At 43.9% G+C, this 17,897-nt stretch overlaps 1 long non-coding RNA gene across 1 annotated transcript in view; it reads right to left on the bottom strand.

Moving 5' to 3' along the window:
* LOC140718498 (uncharacterized) overlaps positions 1–11,389 on the bottom strand; it is a 44,987-nt gene extending 33,598 nt beyond the window's left edge. The window contains exon 1 of the long non-coding RNA XR_012096708.1: positions 11,292–11,389. This is a non-coding gene — a long non-coding RNA (uncharacterized lncRNA). The remainder of the gene's footprint in view (positions 1–11,291) is intronic.
* Between the last annotated feature and the right edge of the window lie 6,508 nt (positions 11,390–17,897).

Below are 17,897 nucleotides of genomic sequence, written 5' to 3' on the forward strand. Positions count from 1 at the left end.
AGCAGATGGAATACCATGATAATACATTTTGGTAAAAGGAACAATAGTGCGGAGTATTATCTAAATCGAGAGAAGGTTCAAACAGTTGCAGAGGGATTTGAGAATCCTCGTGCAAGACTCCCAGAAGGTTAATTTACAGGTCGAGTCTGTGGTAAAGAAGGCAAATGTAATGTTGTCATTTACTTCAAGGGGAATAGAATATAAAAGCAAGGAGATAATGCTGAGTCTTTATGAGACATTAGGCAGGCCACACTTGGAGTATTGTCAATAGTTTTGGGCCCCATGTCTCAAAAAGGATGTGTTATTGTTGGAGAGAGTTCATGAGGATGGTTTCAGGAATGACGGGGCTGACATATCAGGAGCGTTTGGCAGCTTTGTGCATGTACTCACTGGAATTTAGAAGAATGCGTGGGGATCTCATTGAAACCTACTGAAAGGACAAGATGGGGTGGACATGGAGAGGATGTTTCCTGTGGTGGGAGTATCCACAACTAGAGGACACAGAGTTGGCAAGAAGGCATGTGTATGGGGTTGAGTGGGATCCGGGATCAGCCATGATGGAATTGCAGAACAGACTCGATGGGCTGAATGGCCTGCTCCTGCTCCTCTGTCTTGAGGTCTTATGGTTTACAAACAAAGGCCAGGTGTAGTGGTACTTCTAACCAGGAGACACTGTTGATAGGGCAAAATTACAGTCGAGAGGATGAGTTGCAATGTAAAGGGCAGACAAAATTGAGAAAGGTGAATACAGGACTGAAGGTGTTATATTTGAATGTGCGCTGTATACGGAATAAGATAGTTGAACTTGCAGCACAGTTACAGACTGGCATTTATGATGCCAGAATCTGAAAGAAGATTATAGCTGAGAGCTTAATGTCCAAGGAGATCACATTGTATCGAAAGGATAGGCAGGAGGGGTGGCATGGCTCTGTGGTTGAAAAATGAAATTAAGTCATTAGGAAGAGGTGATATAGGGCCCGATGGTGTTGAATCATTGTGGATAGAGCTAAGGAACTGTAAGGGGGTGTTGTATACAGACCTGCATACAGAGGTGGTTTACAAATTACAACAGGAGATATAAAATGTATGCCAAAAGGGCAATGTTGCAATAATTATGGGGGATTTCAATATGCAGGTGAATTGGGAAAATCGGGTTGGTGCTGGTTCCCAAGAGTGGGAATTTGTAGAATAGCTTTTTAGAGCAGCTCATGGTTGAACCCACTAGAGGATCAGCTATTCTGGATTGGGTGTTGTGCAATGAACTGGAATGGATTAGAGAGCTTACAGTAAAAGAACCCTTGGGGAAAAGTGATCATAATATGATCAAATTCACCCTGAAATTTAAGAAGAAGCTAAAGTCAGATATTATACCAATATCAATACAATGTATTGGTATTACATTGAAGTAAAGGCAATTACAGAGGTGTGAGAGACTAGATGGCCAGAACTGATTGGAAAAGAACACTGGCGGGGATCTTGGCACCACAGCAATGGCTGAAATTTCAGGAAGTAATTTGAAAGCAGAGGATATATACACCCTAAAAAAGAAGTATTCTAAAAGAAAGATGACACAAATTACGGCTAACAAGAGAAGGCAACTAAAAATGTCATTAAGACGGTAAAGATGGAATACCAAAGTAAGCTGGCCAGTAGTATTAAAGAGGATACTAGAAGTTTCTTCAGATATATAAAGTGTAAAAGAGAAGCAAGAGTGGATATCGGACTGCTGGAAAACGATGCTGGAGAGGTAGTACTGGGGGACATGGAAATGGTGGATGAACTGAATAAGTATTTTGCATCAGTCTTCACTGTGGAAGATGCTATCAGTATGGTGGAAGTTTCGGTGTCAAGGGTCATGAAGTGTGTGAAGTTACCATTACTACGGAGCAGTTTCTTGGGAAGCTGAAAGGTCTGAAGGTAGATAAGTCACCTGGACCAGATGAAGAACACATCAGTGTTCTGGAAGAGGTGGCTGAAGAGATTGTGGAGGCCTTAGTAATGATCTTTTGGGAATCACTAGATTCTGGAATGGTTCTGGAAGATGGGAAAATTGCAAATGGCATTCCACACTTCAAGAAGCAAGAGAGGCAGAAGAAAGGAAATGATAGACTAGTTAGTCTGGCCTCAGTGGTTGGGAATATGTTGGAGTCAATTGTTAAAGATGTGTTTTCAGGGATACTTGGAGGCACATGATAAAATAGGCACTAGTCAGCATGGTTTCCTCAAAGGAAAATCTTGCCTGACAAATCTGTTGGAATTCTTTGAAGAAATAACAAGCAGGATTGACAAAGGAAAATTGGTTGATGTTGTGTACTTGGATTTTATGAAGACTTCTGGCAAGGTGCCACACATGGGGTGTATGGAGTGTCCAGGGAGGGGTAGCCCCTCTGTCATGCTCCACCCAGGGGAGGTTGACCATATTTGGTCCCCACCTGTCCCCAACTATCATCTGTGGCTCCAAATAACTGTTTGCATGTACCTGTGGCCATACCCCAGTACGCCATTTCAGCAGATGGGCTAAATCAGCTGAGGGTAGCAGGATCCTCCAATCCCAGTGAGACAGGGACTTGCCTGCCACAGCTGTCAAAGCCAGTTCCGGCGGACTGGGCGAATGAGATCAACTGCAAGATCCAGCAGCCAAGGACACTTCGAAGAGAGTGAAGGGTATTACAAAAACACAGGAGTCGTAATGGCTATCCACTACAGCCAAGGAAGTCTCTAGTTGTGACAGTCTTTCGTACCATTGGATCAGGATTTTTGAGGTCAAGAAAGTGGAACTGCCCCAGTTCAATGGATTTTTTTTCACCAAAGAACTCCTCCTGTACAGGCTTTGGTCATCGTCGGAAACGATGGACAACCATCACACATGAGGTTGCTTAAAAAGTTACAAGCCCATGGTATTACAGGAAACAACTCTAGCATGGATAAAATAGTGGCTGATTGGCAGGAGGCAAAGAGTGTGAATAAAGGGAGCATTTTCTGGCTGGCTGCCAGTGACAGATTAGGAGAATGGGCAAAGAAGTGGCAGATGGAATACAGCGTCGGGAAGTGTATGGCCATGCACTTTGTTAGAAGAAATGAAAGAGTTGACTATTTTCTAAGTGGAGAGGACATACAAAACACTGAGGCACAAAGTGACTTGGGAGCTCGTGCAGGATTCCTTAAAGTTAATTTGCAGGTTGAGTCAGTGGTGAGGAAGGTAAATGCAATGTTAGTATTCATTTTAAGAGGACTAGAATATCAGAATCAGGTTTATTATCACCGGCATGTGACGTGAAATTTGATACCTTAGCAGTACATTGTGACTATTGTGAGCAGGTTTGGGCCCCTTATCTAAGAAAAGATGTGCTGAAACTGGAGAGGATTCAAAGGAGGTTCACAAAATAACTCCAGAATTGAACGGCTTGTCATATAATGAGTGTCTGATGGCTCTGGGCCTGTATTCACCACAATTCAGAAGAATGAGGGGTGACCTAATTGAAACCTATCAATTGATAAAAGCTCTTGAGTGAGTGGATGTGGAGAGTCGAAGACCAGAGGACACAGCCTCAGAATAGAGATGTGTCCTTTTAGAACGGAGATAAAAAGGGATTTCTTCATCCAAAGAGTAGTGAATCTGTGGAATTCATTACCACCAACAGCTGTAGAGGCCAAATCTTTATGTATATTTAAGACAGTGATAGATACTTGATTTGTCAGGGCAAGAAGGGATACAGGGAAAAGGCATAAGACTGGGGCTGACAGAGAAAATGGACCAGCTACATTGAAATGGTGGAGCAGACCTGATGGGCTATATGACCTAAATCTGCTCCTATATCTTACGGAAATTAATCCCTGATAGAGGATTTTGAACTTGAGGGAAATTATTTTGAGCACAAGAAATTCTACAGATGCTGGAAATCCAGAGCAATGCATACAGAATGCTGGAAGACATCAGCAGGTTAGACAACATCTTTGGAAATTGATAAACAGTTGACATTTCAATCTGCGACCCTTCATCAGGACTGGAAAGGAAGTGGGAATATACTCAAATCAAAAGCTGTGGATGAGCCAGGAGATTCGTTGTCTGCTGAGGGCTAAATCTGTGCCATTCAAGACTGGTAATCCAGAACGATACAAGAAGTCCAGGTTTGGCCTACAAAAGGCTACCTTAAGAGTGATAGAACAATTTCAATTGAGGCTAGAGATGGAATCGGATGCATATCAGCTCTGGCAGGGTTTGCAGGCCATTACTTTCTACAACGCAAAACCTAACATCATGAATAGCTGTGATGCTTCACTCTGAGATAAGCTCAACAGCTTTTATACACGTTTTGAAAGGGAGAATGAAACTACACCTCTGTAAATCCCTGCAGCACACTGTGTGTCCGTGATCTCTGAATCGGAGGCTGATGTCAGAACATCTTTCAAGAGGGTGAACCCTCATAAGGCATCAAACCCTAGTGGTGTACCTGGTAAGGCTCTGAAAATCTGTTCCAACCACAGGCAGGAGTGTTAAAGGGAACCAGAATCACCGGCATGTGTTGTGAAATCAGTCTCTCTCTGCTACGGTTGGATATTCCCACCTACTTCAAAAGGACAATGATCATACCAGTGCCTAAGAAAAGCAAGGTGAACTGCCTTGACAACTATAATCCAGTGGCACTCACATCTACTGTGACAAAATGCTTTAAGAGATTGGTCGTAGCTAGAATCTACTCCTGCCTCAGCATGGACCTGGACCCTCTGCAATTTGCCAATCGCCGCAATAGGTCCTCAGCAATCTCACTGGCTCTCCACTTGGCCTTGGATCATCTGGACAGTAGTAATAATTACAGTATCTTAGGTTGCTGTTTATTGATTACAGATCAGAGTTCAACACAATCATGTCCTCCGTTATAATCAACAAGCTCCAAACCCTGGGCCTCGGTACCTCCCTCTGTAACTGGATCCTTGACTTCCTCACTGGAAGACCAGAATCTGTGCAGATCCGAAATCACTCTTTAAGAAAGGAGGAAGGCAGCAGAAAAGAAATTGTAGACCAGTTAGCCTGACCTCAGTGGTTGGGAAGATGTTGGAGTCAATTATTAATGATGAAGTTATGGAATACTTGGTGACACAGGACAAGATGGAACGAAGTCAGCATAGTTTCTTTAAGATAAAATCTTGCCTGTCAAACCTGTTGGAATTCTTTGAGGAGATTACCAGTAGGACTGATAGAGGGGATGCAGTGTATATTTGGATTTTCAGTAGGCCTTTGACAAGGTGCCTCACATGAGGCTGCTTACCAAGTTAAGAAGCCATGGTATTACAGGAAAATTACTGGCATGGTTAGAACATTGGCTGATTGGTAGAAGGCAGCGAGTGGGAATAAAAGGATCCTTTTCTGGTTTGCTGCCGGTGACTAGTGGTGTTTTGCAGGGGTGAGTATTGGGACCACTTCTATTTATGCTGTATATAAATGATTTAGATGATGGAATAATGGCTTTGTTCCCAAGTTTGCAGATGATACGAAGATTGGTGGAAAGGCCGGTAGTGTTAAGGAAATAGGTAGGCTGCAGAATGACTCATTTAGATTAGGAGAATAGGCAAGAAAGTGGCAAATGAAAGGCAATATTGGAAAATGCATTGTTGTGCACTTCTGTAGTAGAAATAAATATGCAGACTATTTTCTAAACGGGGAGAAAAGAATCCAAAAATCTGAGATGCAAAGGGACTTGGGAATCCTTGTGAAGATCACCCTAAAGGGTAACTTGCAGGTAGAGTTTCTGGTGAGGAAGGCAAATGCAATGTTCTCAGTTATTTCAAGAGGTCTCTGATTAACAGTGCCACACCCCCACCTCTTTTGCCTCCCTCCCTGTCCTTTCTGAAACATCTAAAGCCTGGTACTCGAAGTAGCCATTCTTGCCTCTGTGCCACCCAGACTCTATAATGGCCACAACATCATAGCTCCAAGTGCTGATCCAGGCTGTACGTGGATAAAACTATATACTTCATAGGTTTTACTATTATTTATTTCAATGTACTGCTTCTGCAAAACAACAAATTTCATGAATTATGCTGGCAATACTAAACCTGATTCTGAATAAGAAGGTGGGAGGGGGGAATGGAGTAAGAAGCTGGGAGGTAATAGGTAGGAAAGGTAAAGGGCATTTTTTTTCAAAAAGCAGGGACAGTTGATGTATTTTAGTGCCGCGGTAACTAAGAGACATTGGATTGTGCATATTTCCAGAGCTGACGTTCCAATAGAAAGAAACACACACAAAATGCTGGTGGAACACAGCAGGCCAGGCAGCATCTATAGGGAGAAGCACTGTCGACGTTTCGGGCTGAGACCCTTTGTTGGACTGCTGTGTTCTACCAGCATTTTGTGTGTGTTGCTTGAATTTCCAGCAGCTGCAGATTTCCTTGTGTATATTCCAATAAAAAGAAGTTGGATTTAAACAGAGCAGTGAGGATGTGAGTGGCCAGTAGGAGACTGGGAATTTGAGGCTTTGGCTGATCCAGGCTATAGAATACCTCTGTGACAGTTCCCCTCAACAACAGATACACTGCTTTGGATACAAAGATAGGTGGAGGGGCAGGTAGTGTTGAGGAAGCAGGGAGACTGCAGAAGGACTTAGACAGACTGGGAGAATGGGCAAAGAAGTGGAATACAGTGCTGGGAAGTGTATGATCATTCACTTGGTAGAAGAAATAAAAGTGTAGACTATTTTTGAAATGGGAATAAATTCAAATGTCTGAGTTGAATGAGGACTTGGGAGTCCTTGTGTAGGATTCCCTAAAGGTTAACTTGCAGGTTGAATCACTGGTGAGGAAAGCAAATGCAGTGGTAGCATTCATTTCAAGAGGTTGAAAATATAAAAAACAAGGAGGCAATGCTGAGTCTTGATAAGGCTCTGCAGAGGCCTCACTTGGAACTCTGTGAATAGTTTTGGCACCTTATCTAAGAAAGCATGTGCTGACATTCGGGAGGGTTCAAAGGAAGTTCACGAAAATGATTCCGGGATTGAAAGGCTTATCATATGATGAGAGATTGATGGCTCTAGGCCTGTACACACTGGAAGTTAATAGAATGAGCGGGGATGTCATTGAAACCCATTGAATATTGAAAGGCCTAGACTGAGTAGATGTAAAGAGGATGTTTCCTATAGTTGAGGAGGCAAGGATCAGAGGACACAACCTCATAATAGAGGGACATCCATTCAGAACAGAGATAAGGAGGAATTTCTTTAGCCAGAGGGTGGTGAACTTGTAGAAGTTGTTGCCACAGATGGCCGTGGAGGCCAAGTCATTGAGTATATTTAAGACGGAGATCAATAGATTCTTGATAAGTCAGATCATGAAAGGTTATGGGGAGGAGGCAGGAGAATGGGGTTGAGTGGGAAATGAATCAGCCGTAATCAAATAGCAGGCAGACTTAATGGGCTGAATGGCTTAATTCTGCTCCAATGTCTTATGATCTGATGGATCCTGTTGGTGGGATGACCTAGCAGAGGAAAGCCACAGTGGTTAGATCTCTGGCACTGGGTATTACTCTGTACTTCAGAATGGAAGGGAGGAAGAGGTGAACTCTAGTGATAGGGGATTTGTTGGTTAGGGGAACAGAATGGAGGTTCTGCAGATGAGAACGAGATTCCAGGATAGCATGTTGCCTCCTGGGTGCCAGGGTTTGAGATATCTTGGATCCAGGCCACAGCATTCTTAAGTGTAAGGGTGAGCAACCAGAGGTCATGATCCACGTTGGTACCAATGACATGGGAATGAGGGGTGAGAAGGTCCTGCAAAGTGAGTTCAGGGAGTTAGGTGCTGAGTTGAAAGACCAGACCTCAGGGCTGCTACCTGTGCTATGTGCCAGGAAGGTTGTACGGTTCAACACATGGCTAAGGAGTTGATACAAGAAGAGGGCTTCAGATTTTTGGATGTTTGGGCTCCCTTCTAGGGAAGGTGGTACCTGTACAGAACAGATGCTTTGCACCTGAACTGGAGGGGGACTAATATCCCAGCAGGAAGGTTTGCTAATGCTGCATGGGAGGAAGGGAGTTAAAGTAGTATTGCAGGAGCTGGGAACCAGAGCGCCAGAACAGATGGTGGAGTGGTTGTGAAGAAAGATATTATTAAGCCTACATACAAGGTCAGGAATCAAAAGGTCGAGCACGGTGGGACTAATGTTCTGAGCTGCGTATATTTCAATGCAAGGTATATTGTAGGAAAGACGGATGAGCTTAGGGCGTGCACCAGCACGTGGAATTATGACATTGTAGCTATTAGTGAGACTTGGTTGCAGGAGGGGCAGGACTGGCAGCTCAGTGTTATGGGATTCTGTTGTTTTAGAGGTAATAGAGCAAGAGGGGTTGAAGGGGAGGGGTGGTGTGACTATTCAGGGAAAATGCCACAGCAGCACTCAGTCAGGACTGGAGAGCTCATCTAGTGAGTCATTATGGTTAGAACTGAGGAATAACAAGGATATAACAATGGTAAGAGTATTATATTATAGAATACTCAACGAGCTATAAGAGGAACAAATTTGTAGAGAGATCATAGAATGTTGCAAGAAACATGAGATTGTGATAGTAGATGATTTTTTCTTTCCACATATTGACTGTGACTCCCATACTGTAAAAGGGCTGGATGGGAAAGGGTTTGTCAAATGCGTTCAGGAAAATTCCTTTAATCAGTAGCTAGACGTCCCAACGAGAGAATGTGATACTAGATGTATGATTGGGGAATGGCACAGGGCAAGTGATAGACACTTGTGTAGGGGAACACTTTGAAATTAATGGCATTATGATCACTAGGTGCAAAGTAATTATGGAAAAGGATAGGTCTGGTCCTCAGGCTGGGATTCTAAATTGGAGAAAGGCCAATTTTGATGGTATCAAAAATTATCTGCCATATGTGGATTGGGACAGGCTGTTTTCTGGCAAAAGTGTACGTGGTAAGTGTGAAGCCTTCAAAATTGACATTTTGAGAGTACAAAGCTTGTATGGTTCTATCAGAATAAAAGGCAAGGATAACAGATTTATGGAACCTTAGCTTTTGAGAGCTATTGAGACTCTGGTTAAGAAAAAGTTGGAGGTACCTCGTTGGGATAGGGAGGTAGGAAGAAATGAGGTGCATATGCAGCATAAGAAATGTCAGGGGTCACCTTAGAAGGAAATCAGGAGAGCTGAAGTAAAGCATGAGGTTGACCTAGCAGACAAGGCAAAGGAGAATCCTAAGGGCTTCTACAAATATATTAAAGCAAGAGGAGCCTATAGGTGAGGCAAAGCAGCAGCAGGGTCATGCACTCTATACAGATTACAGAGGAGGAGGTGTTTGCTGTCTTGAGGCAAATCAAGATGGATGAATACCCAGGCCCTGACAAAGTGTCCCTTGGACCTTGTAGGAGGTGAGTGCAGAAATTGAAGTGGCAGCAGAGATATTTAAATCACCTTAGTGAAGGTGAGATACCAGAGGATTGGATGAGAGCTAATGTTGATCCGTTGTTTAAGAAATGCTCTTAGAATAAGCCAGGAAATTATAGACTAGTGATCCTGACATCAGTAGTGGGAAAGTTATTGGAAGGTATTCTACAAGTATTTGGATGAGAATAGTTGATATGGCTTTGAGTATGTCTAACCAATCTTGTAGAGTTTTTCCGAGGAATTTACCAGGAAAGTTGAAGGCAATGTAGTGGATGTTGTCTACATAGACTTTAGCAAGGCCTTTGACAAGATTGGTCAAGAAAGTTCAGTTGCTTGGCATTTCTGACAAGTTAGTAAATTGGATTAGACATTGGCTTTGTGTGACAAGCCAGAGAGTGGTAGGACTGGGGGGTGGGGACATAATAGGCAACAAAGGAAAACTATCATCGTTTGTAGAGGGATCTGGACCATCTGAAAATACGAGTTGAAAAATGGCAGATGGAATTTAATGTAGACAAGTGCAAGGTGTTGCACTTTGGTAGGACCAACCAGCATAGCTGTCACACAGTAAACGGTAGGGCACTGAGGAGTGCTATAGAACAAAGAAATCTGGGAATACCGGTCTATAATTCATTGAAAGTGGCATCACAGGTGTGCAGGGTCGTAAAGAAAAGTTCTGGCACATTGGCCTTCATAAATCGATGTACAGAGTACAGGAGTTGGCATGCTATGTTGAAATCATATAATACGTTGGTGAGGCCTAATTTGGAGTATCGGGTACAGTTTTGGTCACCTACCTACAGAAAAGATGTAAATAAGATTGAAAGAATGCTGGTACTTGAGAATCTGAGTTACAGGGAAAGGTTGAATAAGTTATTCCTTAGAACATACAAGAATGGGTAGAGATTTGATATAGGTATACAAAATTATGAGGAATATAAATGCAAGCAGGCTTTTTCCACTGAGGTTGGATGAGACTACAACTGGAGGTCATGAGTTAAGCGTTAAGGATGAAAAGTTTAAGGGGAATCTGAGGGGGAAGTTCTTCACTCAGAGGGTAGTGTGAGTGTGGAATGAGCTGCCAGCACAAGTGGTGGTTGTGGGTTCGATTTCAACATTTAAGAGAAATTTGGGTAGGTACAAGGATGGGAGGGGTATGGAGTGCTGTGGTCCAGGTGCGGGTCAATGGGATTTGGCAGATTCAGTGCTGTAGCATTCCACGGCTCTATGGCTGGAGAAGAAGAAACCTGATGAGGGAGGAGACTGATATAGTGGAGGTAGGAAGGAGGAGGGACACCAGAGGAGGTTATAGACAGGTGAGAAGAAGTGAGACCAGAGTGGGGAATTGAAGAAGAGAGAAGGGGGAGAAATTATTTTAATTGTTACTGGTATTTTGCAAAGCAAAATGCTCGAGATTGGAGATTATTGGTTGACAGCAGTTCCTCCTTGACATGATGAGATCAAAGTAAGCAGAAAAATTGCTTTTACGACTTTGGAAATGGACATGATGTTTGTCAGCTGCAAGTGGGAGCTGAGGAACGAGTGGGGTTTAAGCAGCCAAGATTGAGTCCTGTGTTGGACCCAGAATTGCAGGGTTCGTCTAGACACTGCATTTCTGTTAGAGTTGGAATTTTGTTTCTATTTGTATGTAACCCTTGGTTCGGCTAGTGGCTTAATATAGGGGATGACCCCCCCGCCTGGCCAAACTTAAGAAATCTTATTTGGGTAGATGCTGCACCATGTGTCCCCTGTTACAAATCAGTGCCACGGAATAACAAACAGTACACAATATGCGATTAAACAATTGAGCTTTATAATTCTTAATTTGACTATATGGTTAGTAAAGAAAACAAAAGAAGGGCCCATTCGCATGAAACAGTCTATAGTGCAAACGTTGGAGCTCACAGTTTCTCCATTTGTTCCCATTGTTGCATAGCCGACCCTCGGACCCACACTCCTCAGTCCAGTCTGTCCGGCGGACTACGAACTCTCTCCATTCACGTCCTCGCTCTTAGGTTCCTATCATGAGAAACCATTACGTGAGCGGTGAAACCTTACAGTGTGTTATAGATACAGCACGGTGACAGGCCTTTGAAGCCCAACGAGTCCAAATCACCAAATTACACCCCTGTGACCAATTAACCTACTAACCGTTATGTTTTTGAAATGTGTGAGGAAGCCAGAGCACCCAGAGGAAATTTGTGCATTTACAGGGAGAATGGAGAAATTCCTAACAGACTGCAGTGAGAATTGAACCAAGGTCACTGGTGCTGTAAAGTGTTATGCTAACCATTACACTACCGTGCCTCTCTGCTCATGTAGTGGTCAGGAGAATGATCTCTTGGTGAACTACTGCATACAGTACTGATCCTACAATAGGATCCTGCAGAACACGCTACTTTCTCTCCTGGACTTTCTAAGGCCTAAGGCCTATTGGGCAGCACTGTAGCACAGCAGTTAGCATAAGGCTATTGCAGGGCCCACAGCCCGCCCAGGTTTGATTCTCCTGCTGCCCTCCTACATTCTAAAGACATACAAGTGGGTAAGTTAGTTGGTTACATGGGTGTAATTGGGTGGTGTGGACTCGTTGGGCCAGAAGGCCTGTTACCGTGCTGTATCTCCAAGTGAATAAAACAAAACCTAGGGGTTTATGCTACGGAATATACCGGGGCAACACAGTAGCGAAGCAGTTAATGGGACGCTATTACAGCTCAGGGTGTTGGAGTTTAGAGTACAAATCCGGTGTCCTCTGTAAGCGAGTTTGAAGAATGAGGGGTGACCTTATTGAAAGCTATTGAATGGAGAAAGGCTGCGATAGAGTGGATGTGGAGAAGAGGTTCCTATGGTGAAAGAATCTAAGACCAGAGGATACAGCCTCAGAATAGAGGGGCATCCTTTCAGAAAAGAGATGAGGAGCAATTTCTTTAGCCAGAATGCGGAGAATCTGTAGAATTCATTGCCACAGACAGCTGTGGAGGCCATGTCTTTATGCACATTTAAGGCAGAGGTTGACAGATTTTTGATTGGTCAGGGCATGAAGGGATACAGAGAGAAGGCCGGAGATTGGGGCTGAGAGGGAAAATGGATCAGCCATGATGAAAAAGCAGAGCAGACTTGATGGACCAAATGGCTTAATTCTGCTCCTATATCTTTTAATCTTATGGTCATTAATTCTTCTCTCTCTCCTTTCCATTGCACTGCTGGTGTTTAGGGCAGCAATGAAGATCCTTCATCTCTGGTGGTGTTCAGGGTTCATCATGTCAGTAGCTGCCACTCGGTTTTCATTACTGTGAGTCGTGCAAGTCCCATGTGGAGACTCAGGAATACCATCACACTCAGATGTCGAAGGATTCTTCATTGCTTTTTCCTATACAGTTTTGTTTTACCGGTCAGGAATGTTAACCCTGAGCTAAACCTCTGAACCTGAGAGACCAGTGGACCACTGTTAGTCTGTCCTCTGTCCTCTGTCCTTTGACCTGTTTGGCATGGGTGACCCGACCAAGAGCCAAAGCGTAAAGTCTTGACTCCAGCCAACCTAGCTCTCTGGGACATTGAGGCACGCAAGCCTGCAGACCACTGCAAGGTTGTGATCCTCATGGAGGAAGCATTACCTCTTGGATCAGGTATTCTCTCTAATTTTTATGTTGCTGATCTCCTTTCAATGTCTGAGAGACAACTGTTCTCAGCTCCATTGCACTGAGCCATGTGTGAAGGGGTTAATGTGTGCTGTGTTTCTCCAGTGGGATGTGGCAAGGCTTATTATAGTCAGTATTCCTTCAATACTTTTCCATTGTAATGGTTGTTATTGCATTTTGCACCATAATCTTTAAATGGAATGTGATATATTTATCAAAAAGACATTTCATTCCATTGAAACACCAGTCAGTGTGCTAATTATCCCACTACAGCTTGCTTTGTCCTTCCAAAGAATTTATTTTATCTCCCATGGAGGATCGCATCCAAGGTTTACTGCCACACCTTCTAAAGCTATGTACACAGTATCATTGTCCCAGCGAACCATCTGGGATGCCACTCCCCAGATCCAGGCTTTGCACTAAATGGATCTTCATTCCAACCCTCTGTGCTCTCCCCTAATTCAAACTTGTTATCTAACATCTAATTCTAAACATGATCTTCCCAGTAACCTGCCAAGTAAAACTTAAATATTTATCGACTTTATTGATTGATTGAGGTAAAAATGGAACAGGCCTGTCCAGCCCTTCGAGCCGCACCACCCACCATCCCCAGATTTAACCCTAGCCTAATCACAGGACAATTTACAATGACCAATTCACCTCCTAACCGGCACACCTTTGGACTCTGGGAGGAAACTGGAGCAACTAGAGGAAACCCACATAGTCATGGGGAGAACGTACAAACTCCTTGCAGGTAGTGGTAGGAATCGAACCCGGGTCGCCTGCACTGTAAAGCGTAGTGCTAGCCACTATGCTGTCGTGCCATCCTAATGTCCTGAAAGGCATGCTGGCTTTGTAAGATTCAAGGTTATTTATCTCATGTACATCCAAACACAGTGAAATATGTTGTTTGCATTAGTAACCAACAGCCCCAAGGGTGTGCTGGGGGTGCCCACAAGTGCCTTGGGTGGGAATCAAACACACAGCTGACCAACTCCAAGCCCCTCCTGTGAGGTACAATGCACCACAAACTTCAAGCACAGCACCAAGGGCTGGAGTGAGGGTGGAGAGTTGCACAGGATGCTTGGTCTGTGGCAGTGCTCAGGGTTTGGGAAATAAGACACTCTGGAAACACTCTTTTCTGAATAATCCATATCGGTGAAGACCAGCAAACACCGGCTTGGAAACGTATTCTAATCTCCTTTATCGATACTCCTTTTTGTCCAATTTGTCCAATTAATCAGAGACAACTTCCAAGCAATAGAGCATGGAAGTAGGCTCTCGGCCTGACTTTCCATGCAAACTGTGTACCCAGCAAACTGCTCTCTTCTCAACGCACACAAAATGCTGGAGGAACGCAACTGGTCAAGCAGAATATATAGAAAGGAATAAACAGTTGACGTTTTGGACCAAGACCTTCTGCCCACATTTGGTCCATAGCCCTCTGACCCTACAGGATCTGCCTTCTTCTCATCACTACCATCAGGGAGAGGGTACAGGAGCCTGAAGACACACACTCAACAGGTCAGGAACAGCTTCTTCCCTTCCGCCAACTGATTTCTGAATGGACAATGAACCAGTGAACAATACCTCACTATTTTTTGCTCTCTTTTTACATGATTTAACTTTTAAACTTTTGTTAATGTAATTTATAATATTTTAATGTCTTGCACTTTAGTGCTGAACTCCACCTTGGGCGGTCCCAAACCTGGCTGTGAATGGAGGAGGTTTGGGCAACCCCATCATCGTAAAAACCCAGAGTTACAGAAACAGCAAGAGAAGCTCCATAGACCTCACCTCAGGGAGAGGAAGGACCTTCACATAAAGACGTGTGAAGTTGTATGGTGAAGCAGAAGCCACAGGGCTGATTTACCTTCGGCCCAGGACACAGGGCTCTGGGGAACTGCTGTCAGTGGCCTATGTTCCTGTAGAGGTGATGGGCTTAAGAAAGTGAAGACTGTTGCCTCCAAACAACAAATTTCACAATATACGTCAGAGACAATAAACCTGATTCTGATTCAAATTCATAGTAATTACCCTGAACTAACTGGTATTCTTCTGTGTATAAATTTCATTTTTGTTTTTCTATATGTTATATATTTTAGAATCTAATCCTGCTGCTTTCCAAGACAAACTGGTTTTCATGTTCCACATATAGGTACTTTGATAATGAATTTACTTTGCACTTTGTACTCTGCGAAGCTTCCTCAAGGGCAGACAGTCTATTCAATGGCCCAGGCCAGTCACTGGTTCTGGCTGGTACAAAACGAGAGGCTGTGACATAATTAGTGATGTCATCAGCACATTTCCATAATATAAACATCCCAGATAAACACTTCCTCTCACATGGTTTGAACATGATAACTTCTCATAAATATTCAGTAGGTCAGGTTTTACCCACTGCTTAGTTTTAAGGATGAACTTAACCTCCTGTGGCCATGTTAATGTCAAATAAAACCATAAAACAGATGAGCAGAATTAGGCCATTTGGCCTGTCGAGTCTGTTCCACCATTCAATCATAACTGATTTTAAGCCCTTTTGCACTACATACATTTGAATTATATTTTATTAACTAATTGTGTTAATATTTTGTTTTATGTGCTGAGTGTGATGTATATTTTGTGAGTCCGGAGGAATGTTGTTCTATTTGGTTGTATATATGTACAGTCAGGTGACAATAAACTTGAGCTTGATAACCTTAACTCCCTGACTAACCTATCAATCTCTGTCTTAAATGCTCCCAATAATTTTGCCTCCACAGCCTGTGGCAACAAATTCTGCACATTCACCAAAGAAAAATATTTGCTTTACTTGTCACATGTACATCGAAACTTTGAAACATTCAGTGAAATGCACCATTTGCATCAAATCAAATCAGTGAGAGTTGCGCTGGGAGGCAGCCCGCAAGTGTTGCCACTCGTCTATAATCTGTAAAGTCAAAAAGTGGAATTTATTGACAGGTACACATTACAGTTCTTGCAAAAGCCGTAAGCACATATCCAGTATGTATAGCTTGGGTACGTCAGGCTTTTGCACAGCACTGTATTTCTCAATGTAAGCGGAGAGCAAGTTTGTAAATCTGACCGGAGCAAAGGGTGTTGGGAATGGCGAGGGCGAAACACCGCGGGAGGGGTGTGGGACAGGTGGCAGAGGAGTGCCAGAGGCGGAGGTGGCGAGGGGACAGACACACCCAGCTCTGAGGCACCAGACAAGGTCATTTGATTCCAAGCAATTGGTTTATTGATCATTACAGAATGTCTCTCTGGAGCTTTCTTCTCCCTCCCTCTCCCTTCTCCCTTTCCGAATCAAGATTTCCCTCTCCCTGCCCCCTTCCCACTCTCAGTCCACAACTAAGACCCATATCAGAATCAGGTTTATCATCACTCACATATGTCATGAGATGCTTTTTTTTGTGGCAGCAGTACAGCACAATACATAAAATTACTACAGTACTGTTCACCCTGGCTATACATATGCCCACGACTTTTGCACTGTACTGTGTACACAGCTGCAGTGAACAAGGTGCAGCAATGCATCAGGGACATGACAAGCACAAGAGAAACTAATTATATAAGAAGGAATTTGAATAAAATAAGACAGTCCATTGCCGTGCAGAGGGATCACTGTGGTGATTAGGGTTGTGCCGGTTGATTCAAGACCGGAATGGTTGGAGGGAGGTAAGTCTTCTTGAGCCTGGTGATGTGGGACTTGAGGTTTTTGTATCTCTTGCCTGAAGGTAGGTGGCTTGGCCTAGATGGTTGGGATCTTTGACGATGGATGTTGCCTTCTTGAGGCAGTGCCTCCTGTAGATACTCCCAGTGGACGGGAGGGATGTGCCAATGATGTATTGGGTGGAGTCCACTACTCTCTGCAGCTTCTTACAATCCTGCACATTCCAATTGCCGTACGAAACCACGATGCAACCTGCCAGGACATCCTTCACAACAAGTCTGGTTACCAGAGATACAGCATTGAAACACCTTTGAGAGGATAAGTTGCTAATGGTTGCTAGGGCAATGCTGCTGTGGGGATGGGGCTGGGTTTCAGATTCCACCAGCTGAGGCCTAGTAGTCACTTGTGGCTCACTCCGTCACTATAGATTGGAAACATCCTATATCCCACAAGATAGAGTCTTAGCATCTGTGGGGCTAGTGTCGGAGTGCGAATGTATGTGTGGCAGTGATTCAGTTAACCACCGTGAGGGCCTATGATTCTAAGACAGCTGCCTGCAGTTAAAATCTGCCCCTGTTCTTCTTCAAGATGGATCTGTTGGAGTCTCCATTGAGATCATGGCTCAGACTCTTTTAGGTTCATGGGGTGGTTTTGGGGACAGAGAGGGAAGTTAGATGTTGGGTTAGGGTTTGGGGACGGAGATGTGGAAGAGTGAGAGGTCATATCCCTGCTCCACGCTCCTCATTCTGCATTAAAAAGTCCTGCGACATGTACGGGTAACAAAGGGCATCCACAGTCCAAGCCTCCACTCTGTGCTCGGAGGACAACATCCTGGGTTTCGAGTGAGTAAGAGGCATGATGAGGCACACGGGCTGATTAGTCAGTGGGTTTGGAGTTCAAGGACTCTCATCAGCTTATTTTGTGGTGGGGGGGGGGTGGTAAATTCAGAAGATTGGAGACCTGACTGATCAGAAATACAAAATTCAAAGCTCAGTAGCTGATGACTGGAGATTGGAGACCTGTCTTGGAATCTGAGGCCTATCCCTGTGTGTGCGTGAGAGAGAGGAATGGGCTTGTTTTGGAGTTGTGCTTGCTGTCTTCTGTGGAACATTGTGGGCATGCTCTGTCATAAGACCATAAGATATAGGAGCAGAATTAGGCCATTTGACCTATTGAGTCTGCTCTACCATTTCATCATGGCTG

This window comes from Hemitrygon akajei, chromosome 29 (assembly GCF_048418815.1).
Source record: "Hemitrygon akajei chromosome 29, sHemAka1.3, whole genome shotgun sequence".
Classification (NCBI taxonomy): domain Eukaryota; kingdom Metazoa; phylum Chordata; class Chondrichthyes; order Myliobatiformes; family Dasyatidae; genus Hemitrygon; species Hemitrygon akajei.